General features: G+C 43.8%; 1 protein-coding gene across 5 annotated transcripts in view; it reads right to left on the bottom strand.

The window, feature by feature from the left end:
* Positions 1–12,170, bottom strand: part of GPD2 (glycerol-3-phosphate dehydrogenase 2) — a 148,813-nt gene extending 136,643 nt beyond the window's left edge. For 3 of the 5 annotated variants that reach the window (XM_023217416.3, XM_023217414.3, XM_023217419.3), the window contains exon 1: positions 11,094–11,513. The gene's annotated coding sequence lies outside the window, so the exon portion shown is untranslated. Of the gene's footprint in view, positions 1–11,093; positions 11,514–11,807 lie in introns of those variants that run through there. The other 2 variants (XM_023217418.2, XM_023217417.2) reach the window with 2 other exon arrangements.
* Positions 12,171–12,538: the final 368 nt, after the last annotated feature.

The raw sequence follows: 12,538 nt of genomic DNA, 5'->3' as shown, positions 1-12,538 counted from the left end.
GTCCAGGCTCACACCTGTAATCCCAGCACTTTGGGAGGTCAAGGAGGGAGTATCACTTAAGCCCAGGAGTTCAAGACCAGCCTGGGCCACATGGCAAGGCTCCATCTCTATAAAAAATTTTAAAAATTATTAAGGTATGATGGCCTGAACCTGGGGTCCCAGCCACTCAGGAGGCTGATGTAGGAGGATCGCTTGAGCCCAGGAGTTCGAGGCAGCCATGAACTATGATGGTGCTACTGCACTTCAGCATGAGTAACAGGGTGAGACCCTGTCTCAGGAAAGAAAAAGACACAGAGAGATTCATCTGAGATAGAAGACAGATTCCAAAAGTTGTGGAGTGAATGGAAGGTGAGGAAGTAGAAAAATAAGGCACAAAAGGTACTTTAAGGAAAAACAGCTTTAAGGAAAGGAGAAAGAGAGCAGGTAGCAAGAAGGCAGAATGGGGCACAGGGGCAATGTTGGTTATTGGTCTTGCTTCTTTGTTTTTGTAATGGGAGAATCTTGAGCATTCTTGTAAATATCTGAAATGCATCTCAGCATCTCCAATACAAACAAATAAATACAATACAGGTAAGCATAGAAAAATTTCATAGAATAAGACATCTGAAGGGAATGGGGGATCCAGAGTATGGGGGAAAGCATCAACTTTGGATAACCACCTCTAAGTCAAGAATTAATGAGGGATTGATGGATTCAGATATAGAAATGATGTGGAATGGAGAAAAACATTAAGATTTGACATGTTATTTCAATTCTCTCAGAATAATAGAAGGCAAGGGCCGGGGGCAGTGACTCATGCCTATAATCCCAGCACTTTGGGAGGCCAAGGGAGGCAAATCATGAGTTCGAGACCAGCCTGGCCAACATGGTGAAACCTCGTCTCTACTAAAAATACAAAAATTAGCCAGGCGTGGTGGCACGTACCTGTAATCCCAGCTACTCTGGAGGCTGAGGTTTAAACCCAGGAGGCAGAGGTTGTAGTGAACCAAGATCGTACCACTGCACTCCAGCCTGGGTGCCAGAGCCCAACTCCATCTTAAAAAAAAAAAAAAAAAAAAAAACGGCAAGGACACTGTGAAGGGGACAGCTAAGTCATTATCAAAAATGCATACTCTCTTCTTCCTAGACTTGCAGCTAGACTACATGTGCCAATCTCCCTTTCAGGTAAGTATCACTACACAACAGACTTCCAGCCAATGGTATATGAGCAGAACTAATGCATTCATTCAAGATTATGTGTTTAAGGCCAGGCGCAGTGGCTCACACCTGTAATCCCAGCACTTGGAGTGGCTAAGGTGGGCGGATTGCCTGAGGTCCAGGAGTTCGAGACCAGCCTGCTCAACATGGCAAAACCCCATCTCTACTAAAAGTACAAAAATTAGCTGGGCATGGTAGCGCAAGCCTGTAATCCCAGCTACTCGGGAGGCTGAGGCAGGAGAATCGCTTGAGCCCACAAGGCAGAGGTTGCAGTGAGCCGAGATCGCGCCACTGCACTCCAGCCTGGGCGACAGAGTGAGACTCATCTCAAAAAAATAAGATTATGTGTTTAGAAAGTAGATATGCTTCTTGCCTTTCCCTTTCACCATCCACTGGCTGGCTGTAGTTGAAAAGAAAGCCCTAAGGAACTGTTGAGTCATAAAATGGAAGAATCCACAGTGCCTGAATCATTGAGAGGAAAGTGATCCACCAGCAAAGACCATGATATAAGCAAAAATTAAACTTGTGCTTGAGCTTGTATCTATTTTCAGGTCTTTCAGTTATGACGGTTGAGCCTACCCTAACCACTAACCATCATCTTTTAATAAAGAAATGCATGGGTGACATAAAAGACTCCAAGAAAATGCTGAAAGTTTGAAAACAACTACAGCAAGAAATAGAGAAATGCATTGTGCAGAAAAAGGTAAAAGAACTCTCTCATGACTAAGGCTGGCAAACATACATTTTTATACATCTCCAATACACACAATCATTTTCATTTTCACAATAACCATCAGAAACCCAAGTATAGGAGTGGAAAAGAAGACTGATAGCAAGTTGCACGTTGCTTCTACATCCATTAAGACTAAGAAAATTTTAACAATGTCGTGGATTCCTACAAGTCAAATCATAAGTAATGTCATAATAGGCATGCTGTGCTATATATGCAACTATTTAAACAAGTTCAGCATCACTGGTGAAAACTAGTGAACTACAAGGTAAAGAATTGGGAAGTGTTAAGTGTCAAATGGCAAAGTTCAATGAGTTGGGCAGTGGAATACAATGTAGCAAAAGCCAGGAAATACATTACAGAAATAGGAATAAGATTATCTCTTCATTCTAGTGTTTTTAAAACAGTTCTTACGGCAGTTTCTGCCATACTAGAAAATAACTACATGGGGCTTACTACTTACAAGGGGCTTGGTAAGTCCCTTAACTTGTCTGTGCCTGTTTGCTCCCTGATATGACAGGGTTCACTGTTGATACATTTAAAAATGTAAACAAAGTACTCAGCACAGTGCCTAGAAAATGGCAACTGCTTAATAAATACTTGTCATTGCTATTTATTATTAATAAGAAAAAGACCAGGTTAGGTTAAATTGCTAAACTCGTTCCTATTTTAAAATTCTGTGAATCTGGCCAGGCACAGGGGCTCATGCCTGTAATCCCAGCACTTCTGAGGCAAAGGCAGGAGCATTACTTGAGATCAGGAGTTCAAGACCAGCCTGGGCAACATAGTGAGACACTGTCTCTAATAAATATTTTTTAATTAGCCAGGCATGGTGGCACACACCTGTCATTCTAGTTACTCAGGAGGTTAAGACAGAAGAATCGCATGAGGCAGTTCAAAGCTGCAGTGAGCTATAAATGTGCCACTGCACTCCTGCCTGGACAGCAGAGCAAGATTCTGTCTTTAAAAATAATAAATAAAATTATTTTAGTGTGTGTGTGTGTGTGTGTGTGTGTGTGTGTGTGTTTGTTTTTGAGACAGTCTTGTTCTGTTGCCCAGGCTGGAGTGCAATGGCACAGTCTCGGCTCACTGTAAACTCCACCTCCCAGGTTCAAGCGATTTTTGTGCCTCAGTCTCCTGAGTAGCTAGGAATACAGGCACCTGCCACCACACCTAGCTAATTTTGGTATTTTTAGTAGAGACAGGGTTTTGTCATGTTGGCCAGGCTGGTATCAAACTCCTGGGCTCAAGCAATCCACCTGCCTTGGCCTCCCAAAGTGCTGGGATTACAGGCATGAGCCACTGCCCCCAGCAGTATCTATATTTTTTAGATAAGTATCCCAGCTACTTAATGGTGGGCAGGGATAGGGAAAAGGGGTTAATACTAGCAAACATAATGAAAGAAAAAAGTGAAAATATACTCATTCTGATAGGTCCTATGAGCATAATCCTGAAGAGAGATAAAAGAATGTGGCAGCCTCTAGATGTGAATGCTATACCTGGAGAGGCTGAGAGCAAAGAAACCCCAAACTCCAGGCAATAAAAGGAAAATCTAGGCCAGGGTCCAGAGGCAAACAGAACTCAGTGGCCAGGACTGGCTTCCTTTTAGGCAGGACAAGAGAAATAAACATTTCATGCTCTCCATGGACTTCAAATTCTTCCAATCCAGCCACCTTATTTGACAGAGGAGAAAAGTGAAAGGTCCAGACACTAACCAAAGCCACACTGGAGTGGCTATAATGTGGCTGCAGGGATGCTCAGAAGTAGGCACTGCCCACCTTTGACTTAGCCTACATACATGGTCCCCAAGGCATTGTCCCCATAGAATCCAACACCTTTGATAAGGGTGACAAAATAATTTTTATAAGTCATCTTGTTAGGAATTCATTTTCCAGATTGTTAAGAGATTGGATTAGGTGGGTAAGTGGGGGAAGGGAGACATTGGTGAAAAGAAGGAAGCTCTGGTGTCCTGACAGCGGTGCCGAGTCCTCAGTGGACATTAAGTGGCCTCCTTATTTGTAGATTCCTCCACTGATTTTCTTCAAGGATTCCTTTTATAATGTCACTTCGCCCCTTCCCTCTCCTAAATATCCTTAAGATATTAAACCTCTCAGCACTTTAAGAGGGGGAAAAATTTTTTGAGATAAAAATAAAAAGATTAAAACTGCCAAATATGTAGGGAGGGAGATGCCTAAAAAACATACAGTGTAAAGTATCCAGTTGAACAGATTACCTGAAATACACCTGCCTGTGTGGTATCTGGTGTCCAATTACACCCAATACACTCTTATCACTTACCGCTTGAATTAGGGTCTGACTGAATTATGGGGCAACCATTCATGAACAACTGCTTACTAGGTGTCACCCACATGAAAGGCACTTGGATTAGGCATGTGAGGTCTATAAAATTGTGTAAGATCCAGCATGATCTTCCATAGGAAAGGAAATTATGCATGTCTGCAAAGAATTACAGGAGACAAGCATCTATAAGGGAATTATGAGTAGTATAAAAAGAGTAGCTGAAGGGTTTAGAAAATATACAAGACATTTCTGACTGGTGCTGTGAGGGAAAATGTCATAAAAATTAGTAGCCAGGGGTCAGGGCACTCAAGGTTTGTTAGGATTTCAAAAAGTGAAATAAAAGGAAGAACATCAGAATAGGGACAGCATAGGAATATATATTTAGGGAATTCCAACTAGTCCAATGTGACTGGATCATAGAGAAGATAAGGACAGCACCTTAATATTAGGGTGAGAATGGAGGAGTCCTTGACTTAATTCCAGGACAAATATTTAGAACTTGATCAAATAGGGCAGAGTAACCCATGGAACGGTGGAGCAAAGAGAGTGACATGATCAAAGCAGTTTGGGCATTATCACAATGAAACAAAACATCCTTTCTTTTTATTGTTTTTTATTATTTATCTATTCATTTATCTTTTTGAGACAGGGTCTTGCTCTGTTGCCTAAGTCGGAGTGCAGTGGTACAATCATGGCTCACTGCAGCCTCAGCCTCCTGGGCTCAAGGGATCCTCCCACCTCAGCCTCCTAAGTAGGAGGTACGCACCACCAGACGCAGCTTATTTTTTATGTTTTGTAGAGACAGGGTCTCACATGTCACCCAGGCTGGTATCAAACTCCTGGGCTCAAGCGATCCTTCTACCTTGGCCTCCCGAAGTGCTGGGATTACAGGCATGAGCCACCACTTAGCCAATATCCTTTCTTTTATTCAGTTAAAATTGAAAGAAAGCAACTTTTGAGAACCTAGTACGCTGAACTGTATTATTTTCATCACTTTTGAAGTACACTTAGAAGCTTATTTTATGTTTTCTTGGAATCTTGACCAAAGTTTTCCTAATAAGTTTACCTTGAACATAAACTTTTGTTTCATATATGTGTATAGCTATCTAAAGTTTCTGCTTGGCCTTGGTGGTCATCAGCAGATACAAGTAGCAAAGCATTCTAAGCATGTCACCCCATTGTTACCAAGTAATACTCAGAGGTTATCTCATTTGACAGTAGCAGCTTCTAGAAATCTCGATTTCAGAAAACAGTCTGTCTGTCATAGTTTGTGGGGTTTGTTTTTCCCCCTATATTAAAACCTTTTATAGATGGATATATGTGGACAATCCAGCATGAGATTCCAGTATTCAAAAAATATAAGGCTTGAAAAATCTAAATCAAACAGTCATTGTTCTAAAGTACCCAGACTTTGACAGTATCTCAATGTCAAAAATACAGTACATGAATAATTATTCCATTTGAATAATTAAAAGATGTCCCCAAATAATGTCTTTAAGTTTTGTCAATACATATATAAAGAAAAATTATTCCTCTAGTAACAATACTTCTGACACCAAATGTATGGGTTTTCCACACCAAGAAACTATCTAGGGACACCAACTGAATGTTCTACAATTTAATTCAGTCTGACACTAACTGCCCAGAGTTTGTGCAGACACCACAGGGTAAGGGCTCAGTCCCATGAGACTGCCCTCCACTTCAGATGCCAGTCAAAAATAGGGGGCCCCAGGATATCCACACTTCTGTTAAACTTAGCTACAAATCAGGGGTTCCTACAACTCCATCCTCAGATTTGATAATTTGCTGTAATGGCTAACAGAACTTTACTTACTTTTTTTTTTTCCTCTTTTTTTTTTTTTTTTTTTATACAAGGTCTCGCTCTGTCACTCAGGCTGGAGTGTAGTGGCACTAACGCAGCTCACTGCAGCCTTGACCTCCTGGCCCCAAGAGATCCTCTTGCCTCAGCCTCCAGAGTAGTGAGGACTACAAGCATGGACCACCACACCTAGTTAGTTTGTTGTTGTTGTTGTTGTTGTTTTTTAATTTTTTGTAGAGACAGGGTCTCTCCACATGGCCCAGGCTGATGTCAAACACCTGGGCTCAAGTTATCCTCCTGTCTTGGCCTTCCAAAGTGCTGGGCTTACAGGTGTGAGCCACCACAACGGGCCTGCTTATGTATACCAGTTTATTACAAAAGGTATTATAAAAGACACAAATCAACAGCCAGATGAAGAGGTATACAGGGCAAGAAATGGGAGAAGGGGTGCCCTCTCTGGGCATGCCTTCCTTCCAGCACCTCCATGTATTCACCGACTCAGAAGCTTTCCAAAATTTAAGGTTTTGATGAAGGCTCCGTGATATGGGCATGATTGATTAAATCATTATCCACTGGTGACTGACTGATTTCCAGCCACTCTCCCTTCCCCAGAGGTCTGGAGTGAAGCTGAAATTCTAACCCTCTAATTACATAGTTGGTTCCTCTGGTACCAGCTCCCATCCCCATCCCCATCCTGAAGCTACCTACGGTTCTACCAAGAGTCACCTGTCATCTCAGCAGTGTAGAAAAAGACACTTATCATTCCAGAGATTCCAAGGGTCTTAAAAGTTCATTAGTCAGAACAGGGGACAAGTATCTTTCTTACCATATCACAGTATGTCACAATATATTTGTACTTGAGAAGGAGAGACATCTATTAACCAATTTTTCCCACTAATTTTGTGAACTAATTGAACCAAAGCCTGACCTAAATAAATCATAAGTCCTGTTTTTGCTGCATAAATCAGAAATCTGGTTTTGAAAGAACATACAATTCTCAACTGAAAAATAGGAAATAAGAGCACAGATATAATATAGGAAGAAATACACAACCCAAAGAACTAGTAAGAGCCTCTAACAAAAGATCGAAATCCTGGAACACAAGCCAAAGGAAACAAACAAACAAACTTGGTCACATTCACGTCAGGACACAAATTAGAATTCTGGATGCATTCTGACCACAATCATTTTCTAAACATTCTCAGGTATTCAAAGCATCAACATCTCTTCCTTTCTTTTTCTTAAATGTTCCTGAGATCAATCCCCGGTTATATATTACAGGAAGAAGTCTATTCTAAAATTGTTAGAGATTTCCTGGCTTGCAGCCACATTGGCCGTTGTCTTTCTCACTTGGAGTTGAGTTTGATTATATCTTCCTCTTACATTTCTTTCACACATCATGTCAACAATTCTAAAACAAAGAAAGGTAAAGCACACTTTATTAGTTTCTTCTTGCCCTAACATACCACTTCTAAGTTTTCTTATCTCAAAAGTCTTAAGACATGATGGAATCATTTAAGTATTTTGATGAGCAACTAAAACTTACTTAATAATATCTTCTTAGTTTAGTTCCATTCAGCTCTTCTCTATCTCCCAAGTAACAGTTTTTGAATTCGGCAGGTTGAGTGGGGTTTCAACCCTGATGATCAATAATTTTCTCCTTATACTCCAGGTAAAAAATATATAAAATATACCCCATTGGCAAAACGGAATAGAGTAATTGGCAGGCCATCTGACACTTTTATTTATTTATTTACTTATTTGAGACAGAGTCTCCTTCTGTCACCCAGGCTGGAGTGCAATGACACAATCTTGACTCACTGCAACCTCTGCCTCCTGGGTTCAAGCAATTCTCCTGCCTCAGCCTTCCAAGTAGCTGGGATTACAGGTGCCCACCATCATGCCCGGCTAATTTTATATTTTTAGTAGAGACGGGGTTTTGCCATGTTGGCCAGGCTGATCTCAAACTCCTGACCTCAGGTGATCCACCTGCCCAGGCCTCCCATCCCAAAGTGCTGGGATTATAGGTATGAGCCATCGTGCCTGTCTGGCTTTTTTTTTTTTTTTTTTTTTTTTTGAGACAGTCTCAAGCAATTCTCAAATTCTGACCTCCTGAGTAGCTGAGACTACAGGCACAGGCCACCATGCCTGACTAATTTTTGTATTTTTTGTAAATAGGGGGTTTCCATGTTGTCCAGGCTGGTCTCAAAACTCTTGGGCTCAAGCGATCCACCTGCCTTGGCCTCCCAAAGCAAAGTGCTGGGATTACAGGCGTGATCCACTGCACGTGACCTGACACAAATTTTTTAAGCAAGTGTGTTAAAGGTGACAAGAATGAAGTTACCATTTTAACGCCAACCCTGAGCTTCAAACTTCACATAGTGACCAGTATTCATTTCTTGCATATGCAAAATTTTACTGAAGATTTCCCATATAATTTTCAACAGAAAGATCATTTTTGAAAGTACATGATTATGTTGGCTTTTTCATACAATGAAGTACACAATAGCAAACATTCCTGAAACAAAGATGATCTTTTCTATCGTCTTCAGGAAATAAGTCCCTCTGTTACTGAAGTGACATTCTCTTCGGCAGGAAGCTGTCTCCAACTACTTGAGCCAATATTAACCTTTTCCTTCATAATCACAACAGTTCTGGCCAATATCCTACCACTGGAAAAATGATTGTAAAAGGTCTTATGTTGGTCTCCAATTATGTTCCATCTATGTTTTACCTTGTTAAACAACTGTAAGCTTTTCAAAAGAGGATAACTTTTTTTTTAATCTAGCACTTACTACAATATAATGCTGCACAAGAATATAGAAAATTTCATTTAAGAAGACGAGTGTTCATATATTTGATTTCTAGTCCTCTTTCTGAAGTGTTGTTTCTGCACTTAGGATCGCCCCATGAGTCCAGGTGTTGACAAACAGAAAGAATCAAGTTTTGGAAAACCTAAACAGAAACATCATCACATTAAAAAAAAAAAAAAAAAACTGAGAAATTAGATACTGATCTGAAAATTGCTTCCCTTCTCTAATAACCATAGCTACCACTAACTCACCTCTCCTCTCCCCAGCCCAACACACTAAACTAACCAAAAAAAAAATACAGATAATTCATGCACAACATGCAAGAATTCTTTGCCCAAATTTTCAAGCTAACTATATTCTTTGCCCATATTTTCCTATTTGAGTATAAGAAGGAAAAATACAGGATGGAAGCTAGTCTTTTGAAGTCTACTACTTGCCAGGTACATTGCTAGCAATTGCACACATGTCATTGCATTTAGTGTCCATATTTTGCCAATGAGACAATTGAGGCTGAGTTTTAAAGGATGACCAAAGTCTTTGGCTCCCTGCTCCGCAACTACCCTCAGCTAGAGTTTGTTCCACAGTTCGGTTGCTCATTGAGGAAACATTTATTGAGGGCGTATTACAAACTAGTCACCCCTCTAGGCATTAGAGGTCACTCATTGAGAAAACATTTATTGAGGGTGTATTACAAGCTAGTCACCACTCCAGGCATTAGAGTTTTGAAAGTATGCAAGACAGAACAAGCCCTACTATTCTCATAGAACTTATATGCTAGAGAGGAAAGAAAACAACCAAACAGAGTAAGTTCAGAGTTATAGTTTACCAACATGAGTGACGCACAATCATCATCAAATCTTTTAAAATATCTACAATAAGATTAATTACAACAAACTAAAGGGGATGGTAACATTCACTAACAATTGGTAACACTGTGGCCCTTTTGTCAATTCCTGAACCAAGCCATTGCATCTTTGAATGAATCACAAGGAAGAGAGAAAGAAGCAGAGCTCTAATGCTGCTTAGAATTTCTTTATAAAATAAAATGACTCTGTGAGCTATGAGAATGGACTGTTGCAATGAATCCAGTGTTGGTTCTCAAACCTAAAACCCCATATTATCCATTTATTCATTAAAATATTGCTGTATTTGAAGAGTTGATTTGTAAAAGTCAAGGAAGTGCTGTAATTTGACATAACGCCCCTGTGAGAAACAGAAGGGGGTTTCAACATCCACATCACAAGGTTCCCCAGGCTGCACACGGTCTTCATTGGGCAAAGGCATCCTGCTGTCATGTGCTGGCCAGCAAGAACTGTAGGACTGGGACTAGAGTGGTCAGTAGCTACCAAGAAGTGCCTGGGCCCAGTGTGACAGCTGCCAACACCCTCCACACGCCAAAAACAAACTTCACATCTCTTTAAACTTGGAACACGTGCAAAATACTAACAGTTTTGTTTTAGCAATAAAGACTGCCTGTCACTTACTAACTTCCTCCCCTCACCTATTTATACAAGTATAAGTTGACTAGCTGCTATTTCTATAGCTGCCTCCTATGATATTTATAATGTGTTGTGTGATTTGGGTTGCCCATGTCACTAACACTTTGCGAGAATTTGTGTTTGTAAATTACTCTGGAACTCTTCTGGGAGTGAATATTCCACTGCACAAGGTGGAAGCCAGACTAGAGACCATCTGCTAAGAGCAGCACTTCATTCACCCAGCTACACCTTCCTGCCAAAGCAGTCTCTGCAAATCTATTTTTTGCTGGTAGAAGTCACTACGTGGGGAGTGGAGGCTGTTTTAAGTTATCAGTGTGCACCTTCCATTTCCTCCTAGGACGGTCACATGCCAGCCGCTGAGTTTCTCAAAGAAGCCTCAGCCCCCCTCCAGACTCGTTCTCACTCTTGCTTCGGAAGGGAGCAACAATCCTTATCAGACTAACCCCGTCTACAAGCTAAAAGTTTGCATAAACTTTCAATGGGGTACCAGCCCTCGTCCCAAAAGTCCTGCCACTGTACTGTTTTACAACTGCCGCCTCCAAAATATAAACAACGAATCCCTAGAGAAAAGCGAGTCCATCTTCTGCTGGTGGGAAGAAATTCTAACTCTTTCCCGTTTCCCGCCACCACCTACCGCAACACTGGAGTCCCAGAACACTCGCCCGGGTCAGAAAGGGACCACTCCCCCCTAGAATCCTAAGGGCGAGGGAAGGAGTCTCCCAGGAAGCACACACCTGAGATAGATCCTCACGCGCGAGGGGCCAGCGGGCAGGAGCACCCAGTTTCTCCAGCCTGGGTGGAGTCGGCCTCCCCCCGGAATCAGAGCCTCGGCCCGGGTGCTCGCAGCGAGGCGCGCGGGGCTGTCACTCGAGACGGGCTGGGCGGGTGTAACTCGAGCGCCGAGCGGGCCGCGCCCCCGCCTTCCCTCTTCCCGACTTCCTCCTCCCGCTCCCGCGCCTGCTCCCTCCCGGAGGGCTGACCCGGGCGGCGAGGCCGCCACCTCCAGCCCGGATGCTTCGGGCCCAGGCTCCTCCGGCCCAGCGGGGAAACGCGGAAGTGGGGGCAGGAACCGGGGCCGGGGTTGGCTGGGGTGTGCGAGGGAAAAGCGCTGCGAAGAGCGGGCGGCGAGCGAGGAGGTCTTCGCGGCCCAATGAACGTGACTAGACAGGGACGCGGCTCCCGCCGCCGGGTGGGGTCGCGCAGCGCCACACGCAAGGGCCCTCGCCCGCGGCTGCAGTTCCTGCTTTGTGCCTCGGTGGTGCCGGACCCCAGACCTCCGCCCCGCCTTGCCAGCGGGCTGGCGGACTGGAAAGCCTGAGCTAGGCCAGGCTGGGGAAGACGGTGGCGGTGCCCGATTTCCTGTGCCCTCGCCCATGCGGGCCGCCCTGGCTATCTGCCTGGGGGAGGGGAGACACTCGCCGGCCGACAGGCTGGCGGGGCTGGCTTACCTGACGATTTCTCGTTGTCCGCACCCGGATCTGGCTTCTCCTACTCTGCACCTCCCGGCCAGCGGGCTTCCCTAGGCCTACAGACGCGTCCAGGAGGCGGGCGACCCTGCGACCCCGCCGTCAGAACCCAGAACTCTCGCCCGGCTCCCCCAGCGGGCTCAAGCCGCGCCAGGCCTCCTGGCTCCCCGCCTGAATGTCAGCGCAGGGACCCGCAGGGAAGACCAAGCCCAAGCTCCAGGGGGTGGAATGCTGAGCACAGGTTCCCCAGGCCCAGCCTCATACAGGTGGGGGGAGGCGGAGAGCCCCGGCAGTTGAACAGCGGGCTTCCCACTTGCAACCCCCCCAACCCCCCCAAAAAAGAAACTACCCTGCCCACTGAGCATGCCCAGCTCACTTGTTGGAACTACTAGGGCTAGACAAGCCCAAGGGGACCTAAGGAAGGCGGAGTTGGGGCTCAAATGGACCCCACTTCTTTAAGGGCTTTGCTCCGAAGACCTCTGGGTGCTGTACTAATAACTTTTCTATCGTGGCATTGGAAAATATCCAGGAGATGGACAGAAATGCCTTTCCAAAAGAAGGAAGAAAATTACTGTGAACCAAAAACGCAGTGGTATTTTTTAAATAAAGTATTAAGTCACTCATTTAATGTCCTTAAATACCGCAGAACTCCTATAGTTGACCCAGAGGAATGCATTCATTTATTAAGTCCCAAACTCAGTAACTTGAGGGAA

The sequence above is a fragment of the Piliocolobus tephrosceles genome, chromosome 11 (genome assembly GCF_002776525.5).
Source record: "Piliocolobus tephrosceles isolate RC106 chromosome 11, ASM277652v3, whole genome shotgun sequence".
NCBI lineage: Eukaryota > Metazoa > Chordata > Mammalia > Primates > Cercopithecidae > Piliocolobus > Piliocolobus tephrosceles.
Note: the sequence above shows the minus strand (reverse complement) of the source record. Positions and strands in the feature narration are given on the sequence as shown.